The sequence below is a fragment of the Perissodus microlepis genome, chromosome 23 (genome assembly GCF_051167445.1).
Source record: "Perissodus microlepis isolate ML-2025 ecotype Zambia chromosome 23, ASM5116744v1, whole genome shotgun sequence".
Classification (NCBI taxonomy): Eukaryota; Metazoa; Chordata; class Actinopteri; order Cichliformes; family Cichlidae; genus Perissodus; species Perissodus microlepis.
The window spans coordinates 27,866,522-27,883,022 of record NC_140482.1 but is presented as its reverse complement, the minus strand read 5'-3'; positions in this window follow the sequence as shown (position 1 = coordinate 27,883,022).

Genomic DNA, 16,501 nt, shown 5'->3' with positions numbered 1-16,501 from the left:
CTGTGCTTCGATTATTTCTCTACTTCTGTCCTTGTTCTGCCAGGTGCAGCAATGGGCTGGATTCTCTTGCTGGCCAGCACAGTGGGAAACACTGGTGTTTCTGGCTTCAGCTGCTTCACCTGTTTCCGATTCCACTAATCAAACCTCACATTTTTTAAAGACCGCCTTACCTTCTGCTGAAAACCCAGTATTCCTTGCTTGGGCTCAGTCTGAAATCCTGTTCTCTTGTGTGTTTCCTGTAAAAACCTCTGGAGAATAATAGCTAAAGTCAGATTCCTCAGTTTCTCCCAACCTGGAAGATTTCAAGTCACATTCTGTCTGGAGGGAAACTGCCTGACCCATTCCAGATGAGCAGCATTTACCAGAGCCAGTTATTCATGCCTTTAACTATTAAGCAGCAACTTTCTCTGGGCTTTCTCTGTCTCTAACAGAGCGCTTGCCTTGTGGGTTAACACTTGCATAAATTGTAAGCACGCTCTTGAAGCAGCTAACTCCATTGAGGGCTTTATATTTATTATTCAGTAGACATTAGGCTAGTCCGTCCCATATTTTTGTTTTTCTCACTTTGAAACTCTGAACCTAAACCAGTTGCAGCCCAGTGAGTATTGTTCTCATCCAGCAAGTCTTGTGAAGCTTCTTTAACGCAGCAACCTTGAAATCTATGTGAAGCAAATGCCTCCTAGGGCCTCAGCAGAGCACAGTGAGAGAAGTGAACATTTAGGGCTGGTGTTGTGAAGCTCATGAAACCCTTATGGGAAGAAATATAAACCACAATAACAGGAAACAGGACACCTCATAATTGCTCTGGCGAAATGCCTCTTGTACTGTTCAAAGAACAGGTGCCCTTGTTGCATTTTTGATAATTAAAAGGCACCAATTCATAAAAGATGCCATTTACGTTCCCACCTGTTATCTATGAAAGCACTTGTATTCAATTTAAGAGTTATATCAGTAGAAAATCAACTCATCCTGGAGGAAGGATCTGAGAGAGGTTTTCTTTTTACATACTGGAGGCTGATCAGACATCCAAGGATTGGGGGGGGGGGCAGAGCTCATCATCAGTCTGGCAAGGAAAGCAAGAAAGCTCAAACCTGGTGATAGCAACAACACAGCGACTTGCAAATCTGTGGTGGGGACGAGCCACATCGCTGCTGTCTATCACATAGCAATGGGCCAATTTACTGCTAATACAAAATATCACTGAGAGCACATTATCATGAAATGGATGGAAATGAGGAACATCACCTTTGATAAGAGTGCTATGATGAGAGTAAAATACTTTATCCTTCAGTGAGCTGGTGATGTGCTGCTGTGCATCGTTATAGTCCTCACCTTTTTAACACTGCTATGAAGTCGAGCTAAATTGGCCGCCGGAATAAAACTTGACCCAGGGGAATAAACTGTATTGAAAGTACTTGGTTAGGATTCACTCTTAAATGTTGTATAATTGCTCTCTCATTGTCCTGCAGGAATACACACATACAGACACACGGAGGCACAAAGGCGCTGTGTGTACCACTCTTCCCATCTTTATTTCTCAGTGTATGTAGGTCACTGCTGCAAGCAGGCCATCTGGGCTATCAAAGGCATAGATGAGTACTGATGGAGCCTACTTGAAGCATCTTTTTTTTAAGTCAGAACCACGGCTGGGGATGAGGGTCATTTCTCTCCGGCCATTGCTTCCCACACTGACGCAATTTAACATCACTGCTACCAATTTAACTCCTAATTCTCTTCAGAACTTTATTAACAGTGACAAAACAGTAATTTTAGAAACTGTTCTGACTTTTTCATCACTTGGTGGTTACGTGAAAATGATTGTTATTTATGAGTCAACAAATGGTGATTCATTGAATAGTTGGCCCTACAAAATCACCCACAGAATTGGATCCTTTTTGGCTGCTTTGGCTGTTTGGTGAAGATTTAAATGCATTCATATGCGCTGTGAACTCCCTATTAATGATACTAATGTGTATGTGCCCAGAAGCTTGTAAACAATATCAGTAGGCCTTCCCTAAGGTGGGGATTACTTAGTTTTGTGCAGGAGGTGGATGAGTGGTTCACTTTCCTGTTTATGCTTTCAGAAGAGTTTCAGAAGACTTTGTTGAACGCGTAGATAAAAGGAGCCACGCTTGTATAAACTGGCTTTTTTTTTTTGCAACTAAAGTAGTTGCCCCCTGCTGGTAAATGAAAAGAATGCAGGTACTTCCTGCACTCATTTCACTTTTAAAACCTGGAAGCAACATTTGTTTGTACACAGCTTGTGAATTTGATTAACGCAGCAACTAAAAGACTTTAATCTGCGAACGTTAAGCTGGTTAACTTAACCCAGGATTTGCATCTCATATTTCTGCAATTTTATCTCACATTAATGGTTGTGAAGAAGCTAAATTATAAGCCAACACTGTAAGCTTTTAGGATAAAGACCATTTCACTAGAGTTCACCATGCACTGTTTCTGTTTCCTAAGCTACAAAATGGGAGGGAGGGATTTGTAGGTGCCACAGAAGGTAAGAACATGGACCATTTTCACACAACAGGCGGTCAGAAATGGCTTTTTTCACAACATTATCTCCTACTGGCTGCCACCACACACGTAAGAAGCTACTGAAGCCAAAAGGGCCTTTTATGGGATGTTCTTTGATAGTGTGACAGTTGGAAAGAGTTTGATTTCATTGCTGTGTGATAACAGAAAAGGGTTCTGAAACCTCATGAGTAAAACATGAGACTTGACAGGTTTAAGATGTGAACATCACCATTATCAGACTGTTTGCTGATTGCAGGGATGGTTGATGCCATCTTTTTATAGATCAGATTATATCAGTCGAGTTGGTATCGAGCAGATGGGCTGATTGTATGCCACAGCTGATCAGTACTGCGTGCGCTGCAAAGAAAGCAGAGGTACAAGTCAAAGATTTCATGTTTGCCAGGTAAAGAAAAAACAAAAAAACCACGACTAGACTTAAATCCTCTGTTTGTTACCCACATGAATGTCAGGAAAACAGTCTAGTTTAAAAGATATATCCTCCAGTGTCATCTTGAGCATCTTAAACCTCCAAATATTAATATTAGACATTCATAAGGGACAAGCACTGTTTACTACATCTAATATTGTGAGTTCTGGAGTGGTCTCTGCTCTCACAGCTGCATTAACACCTACATGTACATTTCACCGGCATACTGCTGTAGCAAAGGGAGCAAGTGGCTACAAGTCAGCAGCACCAGGCCGTGAAATTACCTTAATTTTGTCCACTATGCAGCCTACAACACACATACAGACACATCATCATGTCCCCAGCCACAGTTGAGTGCACACACCACACTATCTCCCTTTTTTTGCTCTCCTGGACTCGCTGTTTTTATGTGTACGCGTGTGGGAGGTTGACTGGGATTGTGCTTTATTCTTTTATCTGTGGATGACTCTACATGTGGGTGTGTAGTCATACTGTGGGATTGTGGGAGTGTGTCTGGGAATGTCTGAGTGCGAGTGACTTTTTACAACCCTGGAATCCATGTCTTGCTTTTATTTTTTGAGGTATACAGTGTTTTACTCACCACCCACTCAGTGCAAGGGCATTATACCTTTTCAGCATTTCAATGATCTGTGTTTGTGTGGATTCAAACATACTCATGCACCTTCAGTGTTACTAAAAACAAATGAAGGCTATAGTTCAGGTGTATATGTGCAGTGTGAATGAATAACTGGACTGAAATTTTTTTTAGTACTTTTCAGTTTGGAAAATTACAAGTTTCTCTATAGATTTTTATAGGAAAAAAACACAAATTATCCAGTCCAAATAACTCACAAAACCACTTTCTACGACCAAGGTATGCAGAAGAGCGTCTCTGAATACACAACACGTTGAACCTTGAAGCAGATGAACTAATGAACTACTGAAATGAACTCTTCTGAAGGGTCCTTCCACCATGATAATGTGCCCTGTCGCAAAGCTCAAATCTTCTCAAACTGGTTTCTTGAAAAACGAGTTCACTGCACTCAAATGGCCTTCAGTCACCAGTCCAACAAAGCACTTTTGGCATGTGGTGGAACGGAGAGATTTGCATCACGGATGTGCAGCTGACAAATCTGAAGCAACTGTGAACATTGTGTAATAGACAGCTGCACTACATTCTTTTAACCTACTTCTGTTTTTATTGTGATTCTTTTGTATTTTTGTCTGTGTTTTTAATTTCCTTCAGCAACGCATATGTTATGTATTGACTGAATGACCATAACGGAATCTGATTCTGATGCTGTCATGTCAATATGGACCAAAAATCTTTGTGGGATGTTTCCAGGATCTTGTTGAATCTTTGCCATTAAGAATTCAAATAGTTTGGAAGCACTGTAAGCTAGTTATTTGATCACAATTTTAGGAAATTTTAGTTTAGCCCTTGCTTGTCACACCTAGGGATGGGTGCCATTATGGCACCGGTTCTGACATAAACGGTAGTAACCAGACCGAAAAGCAGCGCGCATTTCGGTGCTTTATTTCGGTGCTTTTTTTTTTCCTGAGATGTGATACACTTTGGATTCTAGCCAATCATTTTACCTTTGCAAGTGTAGTAGGCGGGCACGTATGTTCTTTTAGAGCAGAGCTACAGATTAAAAATGCCCAAGGCGAAGCGGTCAAAAGTCTGGCTGTTTTCACAGCAAAAGATGCAAACTCAGCAGCCTGCAACAAGTGCTTTAAGGTGATACTGTGCAAAGGAGGTAACACCTCAAATCTGATGAAACACCTGGCATTTTGTTAAAAGCCGAGAAATAGCTTGCTGCGAGACCTCACACCGAGCACATCTACTGCGGGTGTGGTGCCTGTTATCTGACCCGGAGTTAGCAACATCCCCCAAGAACCCGAAGAGGAGAGTCCTGGCCCCTAGCCCTGCCAGTGTAGCAGAAATGATGACAGATGATGATGGCAGCAGCAGCCGTTCTTCTCTGCGTGAGTAGCTTAATGTTGTCCGTGTGTAATTTACGTTGAGTAGGCTAACCACGTTATTACATTAATGCACGTAAGGTGAACTAGCAAACACCGTCGTAGTTACATGCAGTTGTCTTCTTGTTTGATGGCAGATACTCCCTTCACCCTGGCCAAAAAGGCTAAAATGACCAAAGAAAAAGTGGGAAACAGCTAAACATGAGAGGTTTTTGGACAAAATTGGTGTTTTTTTCTCCATTGATTAAGCACTGCTTCCAGCCAAGAGTGATGCCATAAATCCCCTATAGCTGCAGAAAAGGCTAACATTGTTACCTTTTTACAAAAAAACAGCTAAACATAAGAGGTTTTTGGACAAAGTGTGTGTTCTCCATTCTTTAAGCACCGGTTCGAGCACAGTTTAAGCACCGTTTCAAAAGTACCGGTTTGGTACTGGTATCGGATAAAACCTAAACGATACCCATCCCTAGTCACACCTGGTTTCAAAATACCAAGATGGGGATATTAAAAACGATCAACTCCAAGCTTCAAAACAATAGCAATGCCAACGTTGATATTATCTATGGTTCTTACTCAAAAGTACACATTTAGTTTTTGCTTGTACCTCTCATACTCTACTTGCCACTCTTCTAAGTCCTGATGTTTCTTAGAGAGGACAACAGTACCTTTAAAATGATATCACATGTGTGGGGGTGTGGCCTTGCCAATTGTCTTTTTCCTACCTTTTCAAAATGGCTGGCATGCCCACAAGCACATTTTATGGAAGAAATAAAGGTAAGCATGATATTTACATTTAAAATGTTTTTTATAATCAGATTTTGATTAATTTACAAAAATAAACATCTAGTAAATAATTTGAGGGGTTTTTAAGAATTAAGCTTATTTAGTTTCACGGAGGAAATGACTAATTTATTAATGTGTACTCTAGTACTTATATTTATTTCACTTTTTCCTAGTAGACAACTCTTTGACAAAGGCAGAGAGAATTCTTAACAGAATAATTGAGGGAGATTCAAACATAGATATTTCAGAAGATGAGAGTCATGTGAGCCAGATAGGAGAGGGTGAGAACCCAGGAGGAGCCACACGAAGATTATCAAGATGCAGTGGCAGATGTAATAGAGAAAAACACAGGGCCACCTGAAATCTGTCGTCCTATCTGGTCCAAAACCAACATGTAGGAGAATCTGGAATTTTTGATTTTGAGTTAAAAATAAAATATGGGTAAAATGCAGAAATGTTTTCCAGTAAAGTAAAAAAACATAAGTCACAATTACAGCTGAATCCATGACACCTGATTGTTTCTACAAGATCACGTCTTTGCTGAAAGTTGTCAATGATCTCAACGTGCGAAAAGAACTCACAGTATCTGGAGTTCAAGCTTCTCTTGGCTGAGAAACCAGGGACAAACATGTGAATAAGACCTGAATAATACCAGTAATGAAGAGTTCTCTCCAAAAATCAAGAAAACGAAGCCCCAAACAGATGAGAGTGTAACAAAATATGGTTCACTCCACTTGCCTGAAATGGTTAACAGTCCAAGGCATTTCAGTTGTAGAATGGTTGGGTGCAACAGTAAAACACATGTGAGATGTGGGAAGTGCCAAATGTTCCTTTGTGTCTCCAAATAAAAAAATCACAGTACTTCCTCAGATATCATAAATGAATTGACTTTTGTGAAATAGAAAGCCCAGTGCAATCACTTGTTCCTGAACCAATGGCTTGCAGCTAGTGAAGTGTCAGTGACTTCTAAGTTGACCCATGATCTCAATTTTTATGATATTGTTATATAAATAAGTTTTAATATCCTGCTTACAAAAATTTCAGTGGAGCATTTAATTTTCATAAATAGCTCTTGAATTTTGTTAGTTTCACATTCGTGATCAATGAACTCCCCTTGTGCACTGAAGTGCACATGTTGTAAAATTTAAATAAAATTAGTTAAAAACAATTTTGTTTTTGTAATGTGTTTTTTACCATCCCAACACTTGATTTATCTGAAAAAAATCTAAATCAAAATACTTTTTTTTCCCTGGGTCTCAGGAGGATAATGCACTGCACATAACAGTCTACACTGTTGCAACAGAATGGATTGTTTACTGTCAGAAGAAAGTAAGTTCTTACACTACTCATTACATTCTTTTTGTGTTACATTATTGCTACATAATTGCTATTTAACAATACGAGCTATAACCTACATAACAATGTTATTGAGCAATATGAGTTTAAGCTACACAATGATGCAAATCCCTATCCCAATTATTCTAATAAGAACAGATCAGTAAGTAATGATATCTGGCATGCCAGCATACTATTTATGAATGCAAATATGACATTTTTGTGTTTATTGTGAAAACAGTGTTATGCAGCTTTATAGCAATGAACTGGTAGTGGACATACAGAAGACAGAGGTATGAATTGTATTTTGGGGGGCAAAGCAGACTGTTGCAGCAAAGGATTAGAAATTGAGCTTGTGGCATAGCTGATCTGACAGAGAAAGCCTTTCACTGCGCCCTACTGCTACACAGCATCTAAAGATTTACACACACACACACACACACACACGGCTTTCTGTGTGCAGTGGGAAGAAAGCTTCTAACACCAGGCAGGAATGCTGAAGCGGAGTGTGGAAAATTGATTGGAATGTTGTGTAGGGCGTGTGTATTTTTTCATATAGTCCTGGGTTAGTCTGTTGTTTTTGTGTGTGTGTGTGTGTGTGCTTGATGGGGAAGGACAAGGAAGTTACGGTTGTGATCGTCTATCTGTGTGTGAATGAGCGTGTCTGCATTTTTGGCTTTGAAGTACTACTATTTCAGGAGATAGTTTGGTTCTTCACAACCAGAAGATTGATATTAATCTGTAGCTTTATATAAGACCGAATTGTCAACTCATTACACTCGGCTCCAATCTCCAGTCTAACATCTAACCAATAACCACGAGGGATTCAATTTTCCTTATCCAATAACTGGAGACCCACATGTGCCTGCAGCTAACATCATTCTAAATTAACACTGACGCAAAGCCATGCCAACATGGTGGTTTTGCCAGGATTTTACGAGTCAAGTGGAGTGAATAAAAAACAGTTGCCCATGTCCGTGCCTCAGAGCTGCTGAAAACAAGCGATCACTGGAGTTTAAAATATCCATGCAGTGGTGCACAACTTGACTAAACAATTACAAATTAAAAGTGCTGATAGGCATGCTGTTAGTCCTTCAGCACCGCTCTACGGACAGCTGTTTAGAAAATGCATTTCTCAGTTTGATACCTTACAAGTCAACTTAGTGAAACAGACAGATTGAGCAATCTCACAAGCAGAGATGGGCAGTAACGCGTTACTTGTAACGCGTTACTGTAATCTGATTACTTTTTTCAAGTAACGAGTAAAGTAAGGGATTACTATTGCAAAAACGGTAATTAGACTACCGTTACTTTCCCGTAGGAACGCTGCGTTACTGCGTTACTAAAACCGTGATTTTTTTTGCGAGAGTGTCTCATGACAGTGACGTAAGCGAGTGCGACGTTCGTGACAACAGCTGTGTGCAGATCAACAATGGATAATATATCGAGTGCGGAGAGAGTATGAGCATGCAGCGTTTAAAGCGTGGAAGTACTGACCTTACTTTGAGTTTGATTCCATAAAAAGTGACAAAAACATTAGCGTCCATTGTGCGTGGGAAGAAAACTTCTTTTTACACCGAAAAAACCCCTAAACAAGCACTGAGTGCGCTACGACGTAATGGGAAACTCACAGAGAAACTCGCGGATTCTTCCACTGACCGCCGCGGCACACCTGCACCAGGGTAAACCTCCGCCTACCCCACTCCTGCTTTACGGGTGAAAATAGAGCAACAGGACCGCTAGTCTTTGACTTTATTTATTTTCTGCTGTGTTTTACTTGCATCTATTTGAAAGACTGAGTGTAAACACAAAAAATATTTTATTTTATGTGCTGGAATGTGCAGAAAATAGGTTTAAATGTTAAACTAATTTCTTCAAGTCAGAGAATGTTGCAGATAATTTAATTTTTGCTTGATGCATAAAGTTAAAAGATTAAAACTAATAAAACAAGTTTTAAAAAGAGACTTTTCCATTTGATTACATTTTGTATGATGGATTATGCAGAAAAAGTAGAATTGGGCTGAAAGATCTATCACTTTATCACCTATTCAGGTTGTAAATCGTGTTTTTAAAAAGTAACTAAGTAACTAAGTAATTAATTACTTTTGAAAATAAGTAATCAGTAAAGTAACGGGATTACTTTTTTGGGGAAGTAATCAGTAATTAGTTACTGATTACTTTTTTCAAGTAACTTGACCAACACTGCTCACAAGTAAGCGAGTAAGCCTGGCTAGCTCAGCCCCGATTAAAGCAGCAGATAAAAACAACCACCTAATATTATGTTTCTTGCTCGTTTCAAGCTTTACAAGAACTACCTGCTTCAGCTTCAGAAATGCTTGGAAATGCCAAGTCTGTCTTTCTCAAGGTTGAGTTGTCTATTGCATGTTTTTAGCTGCACAATTTTTTGCAGTTTTTGCGTTCAGTTAGCATCGCCAACTATTGTCTTGTAGACTTGTGTAAAAATACTGACATGAACGTGCAGCACGTTGCCCACAACTCTGCTTGTGTCAATACATCCTCAGTGCAGTACTGATGTGCACTAACTCAGTAGGACTAGCATTAGTGCAATAGGCTCCACGCGCACAAGGAAATGCTGATACTAGCTAACTATTCTAATGTATATTTTAGTGATCTTTTTAAATCAATACTTTTAAAAGACTAAACGTTTTTGTTGCATTGTAGCACATTTATTGATGTAAGGACTCCAACTGTAGGTCATATAATGGTTTTTCCAGCTCTCTACTCAGTAAATCGGCATAACATTGATATTAACCTTGACGGGAAATTACATCTGATAACCACATTTTCTAAATTTTTGACTCTAAGATTTTGTCTTTTGATTTGAGAGTTTGTAAGGCTGCAAATGCATGCATGCAAGAATGGCCTAACTGTGTGTATATGATAAACATCTCGGTCACCTGTCACTGATTCAGCCTTGCCGGAAAGGCCATTCATGCTCTTCCCCTCCCCCACCACGGCTATCTCTCTCCAGTCCACCTGTCTCTACCTCTGCTCCCTGACCTGCATTCACTTCCTCAGCCTCCAGCCTCATCAGCAGCACAGAAGATGCTGCTCTCTCGCTTTCTCTCTCTCATATGGCTGCTAGAATAAAGGCAGCACTGTATCCTACAAAACCAATGATGATGTCAGCTTGTTATTGACTCTCCCAGGTCTGAATGACTGAGCAGAGGATAGGGGGTGGGGTGGAATCTATCTATTGCAGTGAGGTGACCAGCCAAGCACAAATGAGCTATAGTGTGTGTGCGTTTGTGTGTCTGTGCCGGTGTGGTGTGTGTGTGGGGGATGGGTGGGATCCTGCAGTCCTTGTTTCCGCAGACATAATCTGTCCCAGTTGCTGCACACCTCTTACAGTTTACAATAAGCTCTCTCTCTCTCCCTCTCTCTCTCTCTTCACCCCTCCCCCACATCTCCCTTGCTGTTTTCCCTCCCTCCTGGTTGATTTGATCTGAGTACCAAGGCATAGAGATGGACATAATGGGTAGTGTATGAACCTTCCAGATCCCTCAGGTCATCTGGATCCGGTTTTTTATCAGTTCCCAGAGTCAGAACCAGACACGGAGAAGCTGCATTCAGCTTTTATGCTCCATATATCTGGAACAAACTCCCAGAAAGCCTCAGATCAGCTGAAACACTCAGTTTATTTAAATCCATGTTGAAGACTCACCTATTCTCAGCTGCATTTGAATAAAGCACCAAATCCACACTTTTAAGCTTAAATTTCAAAACTTACATTTTAACTACTGATTTTATCTACTGTTTTTTTTTTTTTTTAATCAATTTTAAATCATGCTTTTTATTGTTTTGGTTTTTTAATGTCTCTGTAAAGCACTTTGAATCACCTTGTTGTTGAATTGTGCTATATAAATAAACTTGCCTTGCCTTGCCTAGTGAAACGAGAAGAATAACCAGAAGGACCAAATATAATAAAATTTGCTTAAATGTAAAATTACATTGCTTGTGGGCACACACTGCTAGCTATTTCTTTTATAAGTGTTTATATTTATTATCTGTTTTTATACAAGTAGTCATGAATAGTATTGGACAGAAAACACAACAGTCTGTATATAAAAGACAGACATGGATCACAGACTGTTTAAAAGATGAATGAAAGCACTGAGACATCACCCAATGATTTGTGATGTCCTGTAATGAAACCTCTACAGTAGTGTTTTCACAGTCACCATCTTGGTGTTTTAAAAACCGGATGAGCATGGTGTGAACCTGTTGGTGAAATTGGATTCTCATTAGATCATTAGATCAACCAACCTTTTTTGCGCCACGGACCGGTTGATGTCCGACAATATTTTCAGGGACCGGCCTTTAAGGTGTCGCGGATAAATACAACAAAATAAAAGCAGTACCGGTACCAAAAAAAAGAAGATTTATTCATAACACACGGGAAAAGACCCAGGGAAACCGAGCTAACGATAAAAACAATTTAAAAAATAACGTTAAAAACCGATAAGAAATCCTGAGAACCATCAATTTCACACCCGAGCCTCAACCGTGGGTTGGGGACCGCTTTATTAGACGTATCAATCACAAGTCATTTACCAATGAGGATATCCTAATTTACCCTCTATTGTGACTCTGATAATGACCATAATTTTCAAAATGAACTTCATATTGTATTCAGTATGATTTAGACTTATCAATCGAGTCGATAAAGTCCTTGAGAAAATGTTGTGTGGGGTCAAAGAGAAAAGGATAGTTTTCCCACTGACTTTTATAAAGCCGAGCTTGCTGTTCAAACAAAAAAAGCATGAAAAACCTGGTTTAAACCATTTCTCTTAATGTATCATAAAATGAATTGCTTCTTTTTGAAAACAAGAAGTCACGTCCACGGAAGCACAAAATTGCCTATCTCGTCTTTGCAGATGATGTGGTTTTGATTGCTGCATTAAACCCTGACCTTTAGTCTGTTTCTGTCAGGTTGTGCTAAAAAGGACCCAAATGCAGATTCTGAAGCTAAACTTGATAAACAAAGACAACTTTTATTTCAATGGAGTATAAACCCATAGAAACCCAAAACATAACAAATAAAGGGAACTGAGGCCATGTCCACACTAATATGTTTTCGTTTGAAAACGCATCTTTTCCTCTCCATTTTGGCGTTCCATCCACACTGAGACGGCGTTGCCAGTCAAGGAAAACGGAGCGTTTTGAAAATGCTCTCCAAAGCGGATCCATTTGAAAACGCCGTTTTCGCGTCGCAGTGTGGACAGCAAACCCGGAGCCTTTTCGAAAACGATGACACATTTTAGTCATGTGATGCAGTCATGTGACCAATTAAACTAAGATAGCGGAGGGCATTACACAGCAGTTGATTTGTTTGCTCTCAATTTTGACAGCCCTATTAAAGATTAATATCATTTTGTACATGCTCCAGATAGATTTTCTTCAAATTCTCACTCGCTTTTGCATCTTTGTGCTTTTTTTGTTACTCGCGGCAAAAACTCCACCTCATTGTTAGTCCATTAAAAAAACTCGTTGCTTTTCCTCGACATTTTGCCGCTACATTTCAAAAAGCCGGAAAATAAATAAACGGCAGACAGAAATGAGGCAGGTCGAATCAGCTTACGTTTCACCCTTGCGCAATATAGGAACATAACATTTTCGATTGTTTCAAACGTCGTCTCAGTGTGGATGGAAGGCCAAAATGGAGAGAAAAAGATGCGTTTGCAAACAAAAACGTATTAGTGTGGACATGGCCTCAGACTGACAAACACCTTCTCAGAGAAGGACATGGAGATCGCAACAACCGTGAAAGGTCATGAGGTGCATTGCATAGACAGTGTGCTGATTAGAGTGAGGATTTGTTGGTACAGTTGTTAGAATTCTGCTGTTTTCTGATCATAGTGCCAACAATCTGTGATCTGATTCATGTTCTGAAGTCCTTTTTATTATTGGCTCCAGAAGATCAGCAAGTTTTCAGTGACGATGAAACACACCAGCAAACAAATATAAACCAGGTTTAACACCACAACAGTAACTCAGTTTTACTTGATGTACATGTGAGTTGTCAGTGTATCAATACACAACCAAATTCATGCATTGCTGTCTGACATTTATACATTATTCCCACAGACTCATATGACAAGCATATCCGCAATGTAAAAGATTATTCTAAATTTCTGAAACGCAGCAACAGCAACATGGGGGATGTTGACGTGAGATTGATAGAGCAACAATACAATTTTACAGCTCAGTGATCGAGGTCTTGTTTCCACATAAACACTTGATGCACTGGCTGTTAAACTCAACACATTTAAATCATCTCCTGGCACTTTTCTGTTAAACTTACACTGCTGTGAACTTTGAAAATTTCTTCAAAACATGTAGGCATATAGGAGGCACAAATGTTTAAAATTATCTTGAAAAGAAAGAGACTGCTTTTAACTTCATTTCACATTTTAGAAATAAAGTGTTTTTGGTCTATATATTTTTTCGTGAACCATAATAACTGAATTTTAAATACCCAACAAACTGTAGCGAGGGCTGCATTTTTTAAATAAGCATCTAAATAAGCGTTTATGATGGACAAATGAACTGGCAGGTGAAGATGACATTTCTAGCTTTATATTTTCTTGCTATATTTTCTGTAAGAAACATTGTTCTTGGTGTCTGAGAACCCCAGAGAGAATGAGCATGAGGTTCATTCCTCTGATCAGTCAGTACAGCCTGTGGTTAAGAAGAAAATACCATGACAGGAAGTGATGGTAAGACATGGTGACATGATGTCTTAATATGTTCTATTAATGATTAAAAATCTAATATCATCTTGAACATGCTGCTGTGGGTATTCATGCATAGGGATGTCTGCAGTTAGAGCCTGTTCATATTAAAGTGCCACTTGGTCATGAAACATGGAGTACTGTCTCCTGAGAATGAAAATCTATCATATGGTTCAAGTTGTGGGTTAAAACTTGGTCTTTTATGGGTTTTTAAGTGGTAACATTTGCCATGTTTTTACTAAGCAATTCTCTTTTAAAATGGTAAGCAACACACAGGTAATACTATTATAGCTGAAATGTGACTGTGTTCTATATAGACAGCAGTCGATTAGCCGAGTTGAGCAAAGATCACGCAATCAATGTATTAGCACATCTACAGCTCCATTATTAATGGGTTAGAGCCTGTTACAAACTGCTAGGCACCCTGTTTCTCTGCTTATTCTAAGCTAATCAGGGGCTGCATGTACTTTTTTGTGAACAGCAATGACTGCAAAAATATTTCCTTGAATACAAGAAAACTCCACAGGGTACCTTTAAGATGGATTCAGACAAGTGTTCCAATACTATTTCAAGGTTGTGTCATGGTTGTGTCATATTACTACTGGAGTCATTTATACAAAATATATTTTACTCCGAGGCTACAGGGGCTTAAAAATAAACTAACACACAGCCAAACCATGCTTTACCCGGTGTGATATTAACTCTGTGTTGTGGACTTTGATGAATGCATTTGCGAGTAGGCTCCTACACACCTCTCAGCAGATACAGTAAGTGATACAGTATGTGATATGAGCCGTCACACATCATCTCTCTCCATTTTTTTCAAAGCGCTCCCCGCAGAGAAGCCCTATTTATGGAAGTCAATCATAATCTGTCATATGCCATGACTGAGTTGGAGCCTGCAGCAGGCGCTCAAGATTATCACACCATTTCAAGGTCCCGGAGCCACAGATTTAATGTATAATCCCTGTTCGCCTTATTTTCTATTATAATACAGTTACCATTATTATTTTTATGTTCCACCGGTCAGCCAAAACAATTTTTCTGAATGTGTCACCTTAGGCTCTGTGAAGCAGTGGCTGATTAATTGGGAATGTAATTGTTAAAATAATTCATATTGGAGAGCAGAGGCCAGATTTAATGGTCATTTTGTACAATCGTGAAGTGGCCAGGGCTATTTTTTCTCCCTTGCTTCTGGAAGTCAAACCCAGTCATAAAATCCCACATTTCTTTTCCAGAAACTGTCAGGTGACTGGTACAGTATTACAGCTTGGATTGGTCTAAAATTCCTATGGTTAATTAAATTAAATTAAATTTCATTTATATAGTGCCCAGTCACAACAGTTGCTTTACCTTACTTATTGTAAGGTAAAGCACTATAATAATAGAGAGAAAACCTCAACATTCAGACAACCCCCGTAAGCAAGCTCTTGGTGACAGTGGGAAGGAAGCCCTGCCTTTTGAACAGGAAGAAACCTCAGACAGAAACAGGCTCAGGGCGGGTCAGCCATCTGTAGTTACTGGTTGGGGGGTGAGAGAAGGGCGACCATACACTTTCTTTACAGTAAAAAATCTAAACAAAGGCATAACAACACTGTGTAGTTATTGCATTAAAATCAGGTGAACGAACCTGAATATAAGAACTGTAGAACAAACAAGAGAGATAAAAAACATTACACTGAGACTGTAAAGGTTATCTCTATGTTTCCCCATAATGGCCACAGTTTTTCTACTGACTGATAAAAAACAGTTTTATACACAGAATATTTTAACATAATTTAATAATATAAACACTTAGCTATAAATCATGAATAAAAAACAGATTTGAGTAAATATTTTGTGGTACTAAGTGTAGGCTGTCAGTCCGTTGTTTACCTCAGTTGTCAATCTGCTGGGTTTCCATGTCTATTTACTCTGAGGGAGGCTATAAAACTTTGTGAATGTAGTCCTACACGGGTTGATGAGTCAGTCGAGCTCACCTCCGGGCAGTGACAGTGATACTGTGGTGAGTTGCTGAGGATATCCTGAACTTTTCTGGCAGTTAGCACTGCTGTTTTTGCTGCTGTTAGCCAGCATTAGTAAAACTTTATTTAAAGTGGATCTGATATTATTGGCCTCAGACTCTCATACGATGTGAGAAAATAATCAGACTGTTCATCAGAGAGAAAGTTTAATTTTTAGGACACTAATATTAGCTAACATAATGTTAGCTTGTAACAAGCCATTGTTAGCTGTCCAGAGATTTGTCGTATGTCTAATCTATTCACAATAAGTGAATTGAATAAGTAATTGTGACAATATTAGGGATAAATAAGCATGTACATTTTCTTGCGTTAGAGCACTGACTTCAGTTCAGGAGATGAGGCTTGAGGCAATGAGGAAGATGATGACATTTATCCACATGACGGTCACACACTCTCTTTCCTTAGTGTTTTTCCTTCTTTGGTGAAGGGAACCCTTTCTCAGATGATGCAACATAGGTATGATCCTTCACAAGTTGAATCTGAAGTAAAATTTGCCTCCATGATTAGGAAATCCCTACGAGTTCCCTCCTCCTTTACCTTTAGGATACTGCGGATGTGGAACAGCAATGCCCTTATCTGTATTCAGTATGGTGGGATAATACGGTAGCTTCCACAAATCAGTGTGCTCTTATGTGTTTTTAATTAATTAATTATAAGTTTATGAGAAT